Source organism: Lissotriton helveticus, chromosome 7 (assembly GCF_964261635.1).
Source record: "Lissotriton helveticus chromosome 7, aLisHel1.1, whole genome shotgun sequence".
Taxonomy (NCBI): Eukaryota; Metazoa; Chordata; class Amphibia; order Caudata; family Salamandridae; genus Lissotriton; species Lissotriton helveticus.
The window spans coordinates 1,768,283,866-1,768,297,350 of NC_136068.1; positions in this window are offsets into that span (position 1 = coordinate 1,768,283,866).

Here is a 13,485-nt window from a genome sequence, read left to right on the forward strand (position 1 = left end):
TTGTGGGCCTCTGGATCCTAAGACAGCCTTAGGCAACAGACACATCCTGTTCTTGATTGACCATACCACCTGGTAATGGGAGGCTATCCCTCTCGGGCAATCTAGGCCTGTGTAGTGCGGATTGTGGGTGGGTCTTTTCCCTCATGGGGTTACCCAGAGAGGTGGTATCTGACCAGGGAACCAACTTCATATCCAAGTATATGATGTCTTAATGGGAGGTGTGCGGTGTAAGGTACAAATGCAACACTTACCATCCCCAAAGAAATGGGTTGGTTAAGATTCAACAGAACACTGAAAGGCATGATCACGGGTCTAGGAGACCTTATGAGTTTTGTGGAATGTCCTCTTGCCATGCCTTCTATTTGCTTACAGAGAAGTACTGCAGAAATAGCCATGGTTCAATCCCTTTGAAGTATTGTATTGGTATCCTGCAGCAGGACTTCTCAGCCTGATGAAAGAAGGCTGGGAGAAGCTCTCAGGAAACCTCCATAGGATGTATTTAGCTATATGCTCCCTACAGAAAGCAGACCGTGCACTTAAGGAAGCTCGCCCAAACAAACATAGAAGCCAGCTTGAAGGTTGATGAAACGATGGTCTGACCAGAATGCCGCTCTAGGAGAGTTTCAACCTCGCCAAAAGAAGTGGGTGCTGGCACCAGTTGGGACTTGTACACTCGAGGAAAAGTGGACTCTGCCTTTTGATATGGTTGTGCGCAAGAGTGGCGTTGCCTTTCTGGTGCACTTAGTCTCTACCCATTGGGGGCATTGATTCTTTTAGCCTCGGCTAGATGGGCAGGAAGGAATCTTAGACTGAGGTCCCATTCGGCCTTTTTCCCCTCAATGTACAGTATTCTTTGTGGTTGGCAGGCAGGTGGCCTGATAGCCTAAGTGTTTGAACAGTGAGTACCCAGTTACCATACACTGCGTAATAGGAGCAAAGGAACGCTGTGCCCTAGGATTTCATTGGGGTTATGGTAATATGAATATGGTAATTCTTGTATTTTCTTCTAATGCATTTCATGTCCTGATATTGGGATCAATGTTTTAATCCGTGAAGATCAAATAAACAGTATAATTTTTAGGACCTGCCTGTGATATAGGCTGCGCATGTAAAACAACAACTTTACTGTATGTATTTACTGTAATGCTCGAACTGATTATGAAAACTGCCTAGTTGGTAGAGTAATTTGTGATTTATGTGATGGCCTGCTAATTTACAATAGACATTTTTAAATAACCTGGTGTAGAGTTTCTTTTGTAAGGTGTTTGTCACTGGTGTGCTATGCAAATGCTTTACCGGTTGCCTCTGGGATAAGCCTGAATTCTCTGCAATGCTACAAAGGGGTGAGCAGGGGTTATCTTGTGTGCAATTCCCTTGGCCTGACTAGAGTGGTGGGTACTGCCTGACTTGGGTGCATACCCTAGCCAACCAGAAGCCCTATTTCTAACCAGTTGTGAGGCTTTACTTTTCACCTGTTGACTTGTTTGGCCAACAGCATTCGAAGGGCTCAATATTATTGAGCCCTCCAGATGTTAGTGGGCTCACCTTCCTTCCAGCTGCGTAACTTTTTCTCCAGAGGCACATCCATTCCTTTGCACATGTGGTAAATTTGAATGGTCAACCTTTCCTCCTAAAGCAGTGCCAGCTTCTCCTAACCAGGAGGCCCATTCCAAGCCTATGGATTAGCTTTCTCTCCCTCACTTAAAATGATCAGGTGTTTCTATTTAAATTGTCGCTCCCTCCCAAAAGATCAAACTCACTTAATTTATGATATGGACCCTAATATAATCTTCTTAACTGAAACCTGGCTCCATGATTGCTCCTCACCGGATATAATTTCTGCCCACCTTGATAACTTTGCTCTTATGGGAAAAAATAGAATAGATGGTGGCATTGCAATTTATAAAAAATGATTATGAATGTAATAAAGACCTACAAATCTCTAATTGTGAGGCTTATTTTTCTTGTCTCACCTAAACTCACCCTTTCATGGAACCGAATTCACCGTCCCTCTCCCAACTTCCCCTCCCCACCCTCCCAGGACATCTAGTGATTGGTGTGCAGTTTTACCAGATTATTTGGCACCTCGCATCTTACAGGCAGCTAATTTTACTTTGGTTGGAGACATTAATTTGCATCTGGAGGACCCCCAAAATAAGCTATCCTAAACCCTTATAAAGAATTTGAGATTACTTAATCCCCCTCTTCTGAAGTCTGTAGCCACCAACACTGCGTGCCATCTTTTGGACCCCATCTTCTCCAAACTCTCTTACCTCTTTGTTGACCCCCAAAGCTCCAACGTTGCTAGACTGATCATTACGCACTACCTTTTTTTATATCGCAGTCCCTTTCTCTGGGCAACACTACAAACTACTAACCGGCATTGGGCTAAATTGGACAGGATGGAATTCAACAAATTACTTTACATACCATCCCTGCTGGTTTCTACACCGGATACTGATCAAATCACTGTAAATCCCTGGTTTGAAAGGGCCAAGGATTCAATTCTGCCTCGATCATCTGAAACACAAGGTAGAATGCGTCCTGTCACCCTAGTTTAATGATAGCTTTCGCTCAGGAAAAAAGGCATGTAAATCCCTCGAAAGGGTTTGGAGGAAGTATTATGCACTTGAGGCCAAGGCTGAATATGTAGTGGCCTTGAAAAAATATCATGCCTCTTTCAAATCTGAACAGGCAGACTACTATACAGAATTGATTACCAACGCTCAAAACTGTCAAACTGTTTAAAGTAGCAAATGATCTGTCCGCAGCTAGCACATTCACACCGCCTTCTCCTTTTCTCAACAGTGTGACTAACATGCCTCTTTTTTTTCTAAACCAAGTAGAGCTAATTCATCGGCAATTAAAAGCAGATGCTTCTATGTTAGTGACACCATCAATTGCTGTCACCCAACCACTCTAGTCACTAGTCCCTCATCTAGTGGGTGGTCAGTCCAGTTAAGTCAGAAAAGCCCTTGGAAATCGACCTGGCCCCTTTTGGACCTTGCACGACTAAGCTATAGTCCGGCTCCCCGCTTGATTCCCCTCCCACTATCAAAACTTATATTGTTAGATGAGGCTGCCCTCGCAGTAGTACTGGATCACCTTAATTCCTCCTTGATCACAGGTGAGGTACCTCAGAATGTGGAAGCATGCCTTGCTACTCCCTCTGTTCAAGAATGACCTTGACCCTCAATGCTGCTCAAAGTTTAGGTCAATTTTGCTTTTGTTATCTTACATTCTGGGAAAACATGTTAGCACTCACCTCTCCCTTTGTTATTGCTCACGACCTGCTGCATCCATCCCAGTCTGTGTTTAGGGCTGTCCACAGCACCAAATGCGCCCTACTTGGAGTATCAGAACTCCTAAGACAAGAATTCTACTCTGGTGGGACAGCCACCCTTATCCCTTTGGATTTAAGTGTGGCTTTTGATAGTCTCACATTCCATTCTTTTGGATTGATCCGAGGCTTCAGGCATTGCCTTGACGTTTATCTTCTTTTCTGAAAGATTGAACATTTCAGGTCTCATCAGCAAACCTCTATGACCCCAACACTGACCTCTGCATTCCTTAGGGATCTATTCTGAGCCCTCTGCTTTTTAACATTTACCTTTGCCCCTTGATGGAAGTGATTGAAGAGTCTGGTCTCACCGTATTTTCATGGGCGGATGACTCACGATTATCTTCTCACTATCCGATGCTCAAGACAAAGATCCTTCCCCTCTCAGGGAAGGCCTGTCTAACGTCACCCTCTGGATGAACTGAAAAGCCCTTAAACTCAAAAGCAATAAAACTGAAGTCCTGATCTTGGGAAACGACCAACTTTGGGGAGTAATCCACTGGCAAGTAATAGTGGGGCCTTTACCTGCACCGGTTGATAAGGTTAAGAATCTCCGTTTCGTCATTGATAAGAATCTCCCCCTGACACTGCAGGTCCCCAAGCTCACAGCCTCTTGCTTTTCCATTCTGAAATGGCTCAAGAAAATCCTTTGGCTGATTCCTCTGTTCCCAGAGAACAGTGCTCCAGGCCTTGGTAACGTCCAGATTGAACTATGGGAATGTACTGTATCTGGCCACTTATAAAACCTTAATTCATCGCTTGCAGATCATCCAGAACACGGCCACCTGCCTTTTCCGGCTGCCGAGATAGGTTTCGGTCTCTCCCTTGCTCCACAAATTGCACAGGCGGAAGGTTGACAAATGGATTAAATTCAAGCCCTTCTGTTACATGTTTTGAGCTAGACACTGTCTCGCCCCGTTATATCGAAGACCTTGTGTCCCTGTATGCCCCTTCCTGAGCACTGAGAACAGCTTACCTCGCACAGTTTACCATGCCTACGTTTCAAAGAGCTCCTATTAAAAGGGCGCTCCTTCTGTTTTAAGACAGTCTGGAATTCTCTTCCGGTAGCTCTCAAACTGTAACTCACTGCTTACTTTCCCTATGAGCGTAAATACCATGCTCTTCAACTGCCCTGACTGAGCCCTTGTCACCTGGTTATTTTTTGCTGTCACTTACTATCTGCCTCTAGCGCTGGGAGACCCTTTTGGGTAGCCGCGCACCCATAAAACTTTGAGTTGATAAATTTTTAATTTTCCCAGGTTTGTGAATTGGCTTTCAATGTATGGTCACTCCTTCTGCTGTGTGCTGGCCATGGCTACCCCAGAGAATATGGAAGGTGTAATGATCATTCTGACCACCTGCAAAGAGGGAGGGTGAGGCCACTAAGACTGCAGGTGCATGATGTCACCTCGCAGTCCATGTACCCCCAGGTGTTCACAGCATAGGCAGATATTCTCCTTTGTGCTGTGATGGGTAAGGAGAGGGGTAGGAGTCACAGGGAAGCACTTGACTACCTGGTGTAGGTTAGCTGTTAGCAGCTAGCTGTGGAATGCTGACCTCAGCTAGGCTGTGTGCATAGAGCAGGCTTCTGTAACTAGTAGCCTGTGAGCTACTGGTAGCTCTCCAGTGACCTGAAACTCTCCTCTGTGGCCCTGAAAAAATTAAAAGCTGTGTTTGGTTGAAATATTTCATGATCCCAAAATTAAAAATCATGTAAATGAGGCAAACTTATGTATTTTAAGAACTCATTAGCTGACGATAGGAGAAATAGGTACACTTTCAAAATATATTTAAAGCTGAAATTTAAGTTGATGATGCAGCACTGGAAAGACATATTCCAAAAAGATTACCTTGGTATCAAAGGCACTCTAGCTATGGCTGTTGCATATTACCCATGCAGAATCAATCCAAATTGGTGAAGCATTTTTATTTTAACTGCCGGACTGAGGTGCTCAATGGCCGTAATCTTGCATATGGTGGCCACAAATATAATCTTGCAATGATATCACTAATTCAAACTAGTATTAGAAGCTCAAGATTAATTTCATTGAATAGAAGTAGCTCTTCAGTAGAAGGGTGGGATTCCTTCTGCCATCATACAAAACCAGTCGTCCCATTCTGAAAGTGACATTGCTTCTGTTACCAGGGCTACCGGGCCCCTGGGATCTCTCCTCAGCAGTGGCATAACTTCCAGGGGTCACGTGACCGTGTTGGGTCATGATCCAGCGCTCCTATTGAAAAACTGTCTCAATAACACTACCTATCACCTCAATACTCACCATTAATCATGAAACACAAATAAAGGCCCATTCTACCAAATGAGACACCTTTTGAGCAACTGAATCAGGTGGTCTGATTAAACTACTCATATCATTTACAAAATTATATACAACAGCTGTTTATCTATTTTCACCATGGTTTTTAAACACTTATCATTAATCAGGCCACAAAGGCGATTGAATCAACTGATGGTAACTAGATCATGAATAAACAAGACCAGCTTGTCATTTCAAATCTAATTTTTAATAACTATTATTTTTCATAAGAAAAGGCATATACTTTTAAGAATCTTTATTTTATAAGCTATCAAAGCAGCATTTTAGTGAGGAAATGAATTAATAAACTTGCATTTTTAAAGCAAGCTCAGAATCATGAAATATTAGTAGAATAACAGTTTCCATTCCCTAAATCTATTTCCCTGTCTGATTCTCACTCCACCTAGAAAGGAAAAATCATTTAAAGTCTGCTGTCCTTACGTGCGCCAAAAGTCCGACAGCATCTCACATCAATCAGGAATCGGAAAGAAGAGTTTTTTTCTCCGCTCCAAGTGTCAGGTTTTATACCTTTCTTTCTAGCTAAACTTACTAAATTTTACATAATTTTAAGCGATTCCGAGCTTCATTGGCTGTCCTGTCAGTCCACGATAAAACATTAGATTATGTCCGTTACTTGACCAGGCCCAGGCTTTTACATAAGCCCTATTGTCTCTCATTAGCATGTCTTCCAACTTCCTCAGAAAGATACTTTTTCCACGAGTTTCAAACATTTACTTCCTAGCCTTGGCAGACGCAACAAGTTCCTGTCCTTGAGCCTTTCTCTAAGTGCACGTTCAACTCAGCTGAACTGCTTTTTCAATTTATGTGATTGTGCAATAAAAGTCTTCACAGCTATGCAAGTGCAAGGCTCGCTCTGGACAAGTTTTCATCCGCCTCTGTCTGCCATATTTTCTGAATCACTTCTAGGCCTCACTTCGGAAACTATTATTAAACACAAGACATCGATTAATTAAAGAATTGAAACCCATTCTGTTACCCACCCCCTTTACTAATTAATCCCGTTAATTATGTTACCTAGCTGAAGCAACTGCAGGACCTCTTTTATGCATTTTGTCACAGAAAAGACATAACCTAAGCACATGCCATTAGTTAAACAGCCGCATTTAATACTGACAAAGACAATAGACCAGGTTAGTTTATTATTTCTTTGCATTCGTGACATAAAGCACATTAGTTTATCCTGCGTGTACTGATCCAAGAATTTCCTAAACTAAGTTGATTAGTAATTTCACCACAAGCATATTAATTCAATTATAATTATGGGAGATTAACTTCGCAAGTTTGAACAAAATCTTGTTCATCACCTTGCTCCATCAACTCCCTCATCTGGTGATTTAAAAATCACCAAACAATACCCAACATTTATAAATTTTCAACCCTTGAACATGTTTTGGACTTTCTTAATATTAGTATTTCTAAACTTTAGATTCATCTGTTTTTCTGCATTTATCATATTGAGTTCTTCGAAACTCTTCTAATTCGATTTCTTTTTCTTTCTCCTTTCTGAGTTTGCAAATTCTTCTTTTCTACTACATATTTTCTTCTCTTGTGTATCATGCAACTAATTTTTAACAAAAGTATCACTATGACTTTTAGAGGAAAAACTATTTTACCTATAATTGAACTACCAATCTCTTGAAACCAGTGTTTAATAGCTGTAAATCTTTTACTAAAGCGTTCTGAAAAACTATCATCTTCTAAGGGTTCCACTTCATCATGTAATTCAGTTGTGTTTCTAATGTACATTTCTATATTTTGACTCTTGTTCGGAATATAAGTACAGCAATGTTGGACATGCAAAATTCCACAGACTCCACCCTCTTTTGCTAGCAAAATGTCTAAAGCAAGACGATTTTGCATCACCATAGTCCTCATGGCAATATGCTCTTTATTCACTAATTTAAAACCATTAGCAGTATCAGTTGACAATCTATCAACCATTATAGACATTTTTCTGATCTTAATTGCATTCAGGGTTATAACTACCATAGGTATTACTGCACCAAATATATCTCCCAATATCTCTGAAAAACTTTCCCTTCTAAATCTACTCGGATGATTACTAATTTCAAATGAACCCTTTGCATTTCTATCAACATGGAAAAATTTTGGAAAAACTAAACCTACATAACATGTCCCATACAGGTATCTGGGAGATTGTAATAAGCTTTGATCCCACAAACAAAATAAATTCCAGGAAAAATTGGATCTTTGCCTCCTTTAAATCCCCAACCCCCTATAATACGATAAGTGTCTTCACATTGACTTGCACTAACAAAATAATTATCAAAGTATTCTCTTCTTATACAGAATTTTCCACTAACAGGTGTATCTATGTGAATTGCAACATTTTCATTTCTACCATTGAGCTTTTCATCTTCCATTTGCCAAAATTTAGACTTAGTATGTTTCATCATCTCATTTCGCTTGTAAATTGCCCTTCTCTCTTCCACCAAATTTAAGAATGACTTTTCTTCTGCTCTCAATTTACATGTTAAATTATTTCTAAAATCATACTCATGAGTTAATTTTTCCTAGTAACTAATGAACTTATCTGTTTAGCATATTTCACTTTATTCAAGCTATCTACAACTTTTAAATTTGCTAAAATTTCATCACAATTAGAATAATACTCCGAGCATCCAGTTTTATAAAACAAATCGGCTATTACACTACATGTAATGCCATGAGGAAGCATATAAGTAACACCTTCAGACACAGTAGTAGGTAATTTTACACAAATATAGCAATCTTTTGCGTCCATCACCGTAACATATTCAGATAAGTCTTGAAAAGGTATTACTAGACCAATCCCCTACAGATCTATCTTGATGAATTTCTGGTTTGTGTACAATGATTCTATTAGTCTTATCAACTATATCATGATTAACCACAACTTTACTAGTCATATTAGTTTTCTACATTTCTTTATCTATTCCAAAAGGAAAAATGACAGCTAAAATTAACCAAACTAAAATTATCAAGATTACATATATTGAAGACCATTTGCAGCATCTTTTGAAAATTGATCTCTAATTATTATTAGTATAAGGCATCTTTTCTTACAAACAAGAACCCTAAAAAGAAAAAGAAATTACTGAATATACTTCCCTCTTTTTTCTTTTTTTTTAAACAAATAACTTTATTTTCTAACAGCTTTTCTTTGACCTTATGTCATACATCAATGTGTTTTCCAGCTAACACAATTTCTTTGACCTTGTGTCTCCTGACACAATATCTTCAACCTTGTGTCACCTAATGAATGAAATCAATCATTATCACTTGCATCATCAAAATTTATTTGACTACTATTTACTTCTACCATCGGTGGTATAAGTATGTAGGTCCACTCAGGTGATTTTTACTTCTGATTTGGCTTTATTGCTCTTTTTGCTCTGCTGTTTATCACTTCTATTTTCTTCCCTGCTTGAACTTTCTTATTTGAGACTTCTTCTTTTTGACTTGTGATTTTGTTCACCTGCTCCTTTGCGAATTTAAACTTTAGGCCTTTGTTTTCATTTGGCCAATTATCTCCTTTTCTTAATTTCTTTTTTGGTTCCGCTGAATTATATTCCACTCTCCAAGCTCTTTTCCTTGATTTCTTCACCTTTGATTCATCTCCACTTTCATCTGTTTCGCTTTCTGTGTTTTCAGCTGATTCATTAATAATCAGTTTTACTGTATCAGATTCTTTTTTAGATTCAGGAACTTCTTTACTCAGCAGTTTCACTCTGTTAGGAACATCATCCTTGTAGCTGGTACTTGGAATTTCTTCTTCTTCTTCAATTACTTCCAATTTTCCGGTTTCAGAATTTTCGTTCCTGCTTCCAGAGCTTCCAATCTGCTTTTCAATACTCTCCTGATCTTGATCTTGAATCACTACTTGTTCAGTTTGTTTCCTTTTCTGCTACTTGATCTAGCAGATCATCATTTTCATTGTCTTCAGAATCTTGTATCACAATTTCTTCATCCAATGCCTCATTCGCATTTGAATCCTCCAGATGTTGACTTTCTCGTCGATCTTCAGGATCTGTATTTCGATTTCTTTCAGGTTCTTCTTCTGAATATGAATCAGCAGTTGTTTCACCTTCGTCGGGATTCTCAGGTGCTGGCACTCGTATGGTATGGCTAGCATGAATCCAACTCTTCAATCCCTTACACTTTACTGCATTTGTTGTGACTAATATCACCTGTCTTGCCTTCTGCCACCTTGGTACTAGGCAGTTTCTTCTTCGGTGAACTTTTGTCCTCACCCAGTCTCCAGGTAACAGATCATGTGCTCGTTCTTTCTCTTTTTTGTAATTTCTTCAGTTCCCACCTGATGGAACACAGAAGTCACCACATCAGATTTTTGCAGTAGTCCATTATGATGCTATCATTAATGCTCAACAGTTTATCAACTGGAACAAATGCTTGCCTCATGACCCTACCCATTAGTATTTCATGAGGGCTCAAACCTGTTTTTCTATCTGGAATGCTTCTCAAAGACATCAAAACAAGTGGAAGTGCGTCTGTCCACTTCATTCCTGTAGCTAAACACATTTTGCTATTCTGTTTTTTTATTGTACCATTCACTTGCTCAACAACACCTGATGCTTCTGGTCTGTAAGCACAATGCAGTTTTTGCTTTATGTCCAGAGCTTCACAAACCAATTGTAGCAATCTGTTTTCAAAATGTGTACCACGATCTGTCTCGACCGTCACAGGAAATCCATACCTTGGTATGATTTCTCTCAAAAGCAATTTTGCCACAGTAATTGAATCATTGCGGCGTGTTGGAATTGCTTCCACCCATCTTGAAAACAAACAGACTATCACCAAGACATATCTGAGTTTGTTGTGAGGTGGCATGTCAATGAAGTCAAGCTGTAATCTGGTAAATGGACCACCCTCCTGTCCTATGGTTCCCATGCTTACAACAGTTTTTCTGTTTGGGTTGATCTGTTGGCAGATAAGACACCAGACAAAGGGATTCTGCAATTATTCAGAATTTTGGATTGTACCATGTTTGCCTAAATAATCTTATCATCGAGTCTCTGCCAATATGTCCTGGACAATGGTACATGCGTGCCATGTCGGAATTCATACTGTCTGGCATTACTGGTCTGTCATCTTTGTAAACCCAAACCTTATCTTCTCTGTCTACATCATGCTTTTTAACCATGTGTTTTTCGCTTCATCATCTGCTTCATATTGTAACTGTTTTACTCCCTGCCAAGTCTCAACTACAGATGTTAGCATAAGTGAGTTCAAAACTTGTTCATTTGCTTTTTCCTTATTAATTGACACATTATTTTTTGCACAGAATTTTGCTACTTCGTCAGCATATGAGTTTCCTTTTGTTATGTAATCCTCTCCCTTTTTATGTGCTGTACACTTTACAACTGCAATTTTTTCTGGTAATTAAATTCCATTGATCAGTCTTCTAATCAATTCCGCGTTTTTGATTGGTGATCCCGCAGAAGTTAAATAACCTCTTTGAGACCAGAGCTGGCCATAGTCATGGACTACGCCATAACCACACTGACTACCAGTCACTATGGTAATTTTTTGCTCTTTTCCCAATTCACATGCATGAATCAAAGCAATCAATTCTGCTACTTGAGCTGAACGAATTCCTTTGAGACAAGAAGCTTCAATTACATCTGCAACTGTGCACACTGAATATGCTGCATTCAGAAGTCCTTCATCTGTTCTTAAGCATGAACCATCAACAAAATAAACATAATCTGATTCAGCTAATGGGACATCTTTTATGTCCTGTCTGGGTTTAGTGCAATATTCTAATACATCCAGGCATTCATGATCAACAGCCTCATCTCTGATTTCTGTTTCAGTAGTGTCAGGTAATAATGTGGAAGGATTTAAATTCACACATCTCGCGATTGAAACATTGTCTGAACCAAGGATAACCTTTTCATATTTTGTTAACCTACTGTTTGTCAAATATTGTGTTCTGCTTCTTGTAAGGAGAATATACATATACTTTTACAGGAAATCCCATTATTATTCCTTCACTTTGTTGCAAACTCACACTGGTTGCAGCTACTGCTTTTAAGCAACCTGGTAATGCTTTTGCAACAGGGTCAAGACCAGCTGAGAAATATGCCATTGGCTTTCTGAGTTTTCCATGTCTCTGAATCAGAACTGATAATGCACATCCTTCTTTTTCACTGCAATACAGCTCAAACTCTTTTTCGTAGTCGGGCATTCCCAATGCTGGAGCTTCACACAAACTTCTTTTTAACTGTTCAAAAGCTTCTAATTCAGTTTCTGTTAGGCTAATCGAGTCTTTTATGTCTGCATTTGTCAGTCTCTGCAGTGGCTTTGCAATTACTGAAAATCCACTAATCCATTGGCGACAATAACCAACCATTCCTAGAAACATTCTAACCTGTCTGTGTTTTTGGAGGTTGCATTGCTTGAATCATTTTTATTCTTTCTGTTGTCACTTGTCTGACTCCCTTTGCAATTCTGTGACCAAGATATTTTACTTCTTGTTTGCAAAACTGTAATTTTGCAGGAGATACTTTGTCCCTCGTCTGCCAGATGATTTAAAAGAGTAATGGTATCTGTTACACAATTATCTATTGTTTTTGCAGCCACAAGGAGATCATCAATATAGTGCACAAACGTAGATTTTCCAGGTAAATCTAGATTTTCCAAAGATTTCTTTAGCAACTGATTAAAAATAGATGGACTTTCGGGGTACCCTTGAGGGATTCGACACCATGCTACAATACGCTCTTTGAACCTGAATGCAAAAATTTGTTGGCTTTCTGGATGCAATGGAACAGTAAAGAATGCATTACATAAATCAATGACCGTGTACCATTCTGCATCATGCGGAATCTGATATAAAATTACCGCTGGGTTTGGTACAACTGGGCAACATGAAACAACAATTTTGTTAACCTTTCTCAGGTCTTGAACAATCCTGAAAGTACCGTTTGGCTTTTTAATTCCCATAAACGGTGAATTACATGGGCTGCTCTCAATTTCTTTTAAAACACCTTGTTTTATGAATTTGTCTATTACAGGAATAACTCCTTCACTCACTTCTGCTTTCATTTTATACTGTGGAATGTTTGGATAATCTGCTCCTTGTTTTACTGATATTTTTACTTGGTCTACATTTTTCATCAAACCCATTTCATCTCCAGTGAAATCCCAAATTTTAACATTCACTGTGTCTATTAATTCTTCAGGTAGATTGTTTTTATCAAACACAGGAAATAATTTACTTTCTTATGCCTCAATCATTGACATTGTTAATTTGTAAAGCCCATCTTCTTCTGGAGTTTGAAGCTCAATACCATCCGGTGGGCAATATATTGCGCAATTCATCTTGCAGAGAATATCCCTACCTAAAAGATTTACAGGACTGCTGTCACAAACTGTAAATCTATGCTTATCCTTAAATTTACCTATCTCAACTTCAACTGGTTCAGTTAAATCTGTTTTTATTTGCTGATTAGCTACACCTACTACTTGGATTTTATCCCCAGAGAGCGGAAGGTTTTCGATTTCCACTGATCTAACAGTAGAACGGGTAGCACCTGTATCCACTAGGAAAGTAATTTCTACATCATTCACTTTACCATTTACAAATGGACCAGACTGGTCTACCTCAAGAGTGGCTCCAAGCACACACTCTTCCTCCTCTCTCAGGCACCGTCAGAAGTAATCATCAGATTCACTCCCACCATCTTCTTTCAACCAATATTGTTGTGACACGTTCACTCTTGGTGATCTATACCTCCGCTGAATCCTGTTTCTGCACTGTATCTCTGCTCATTTACACAGTTT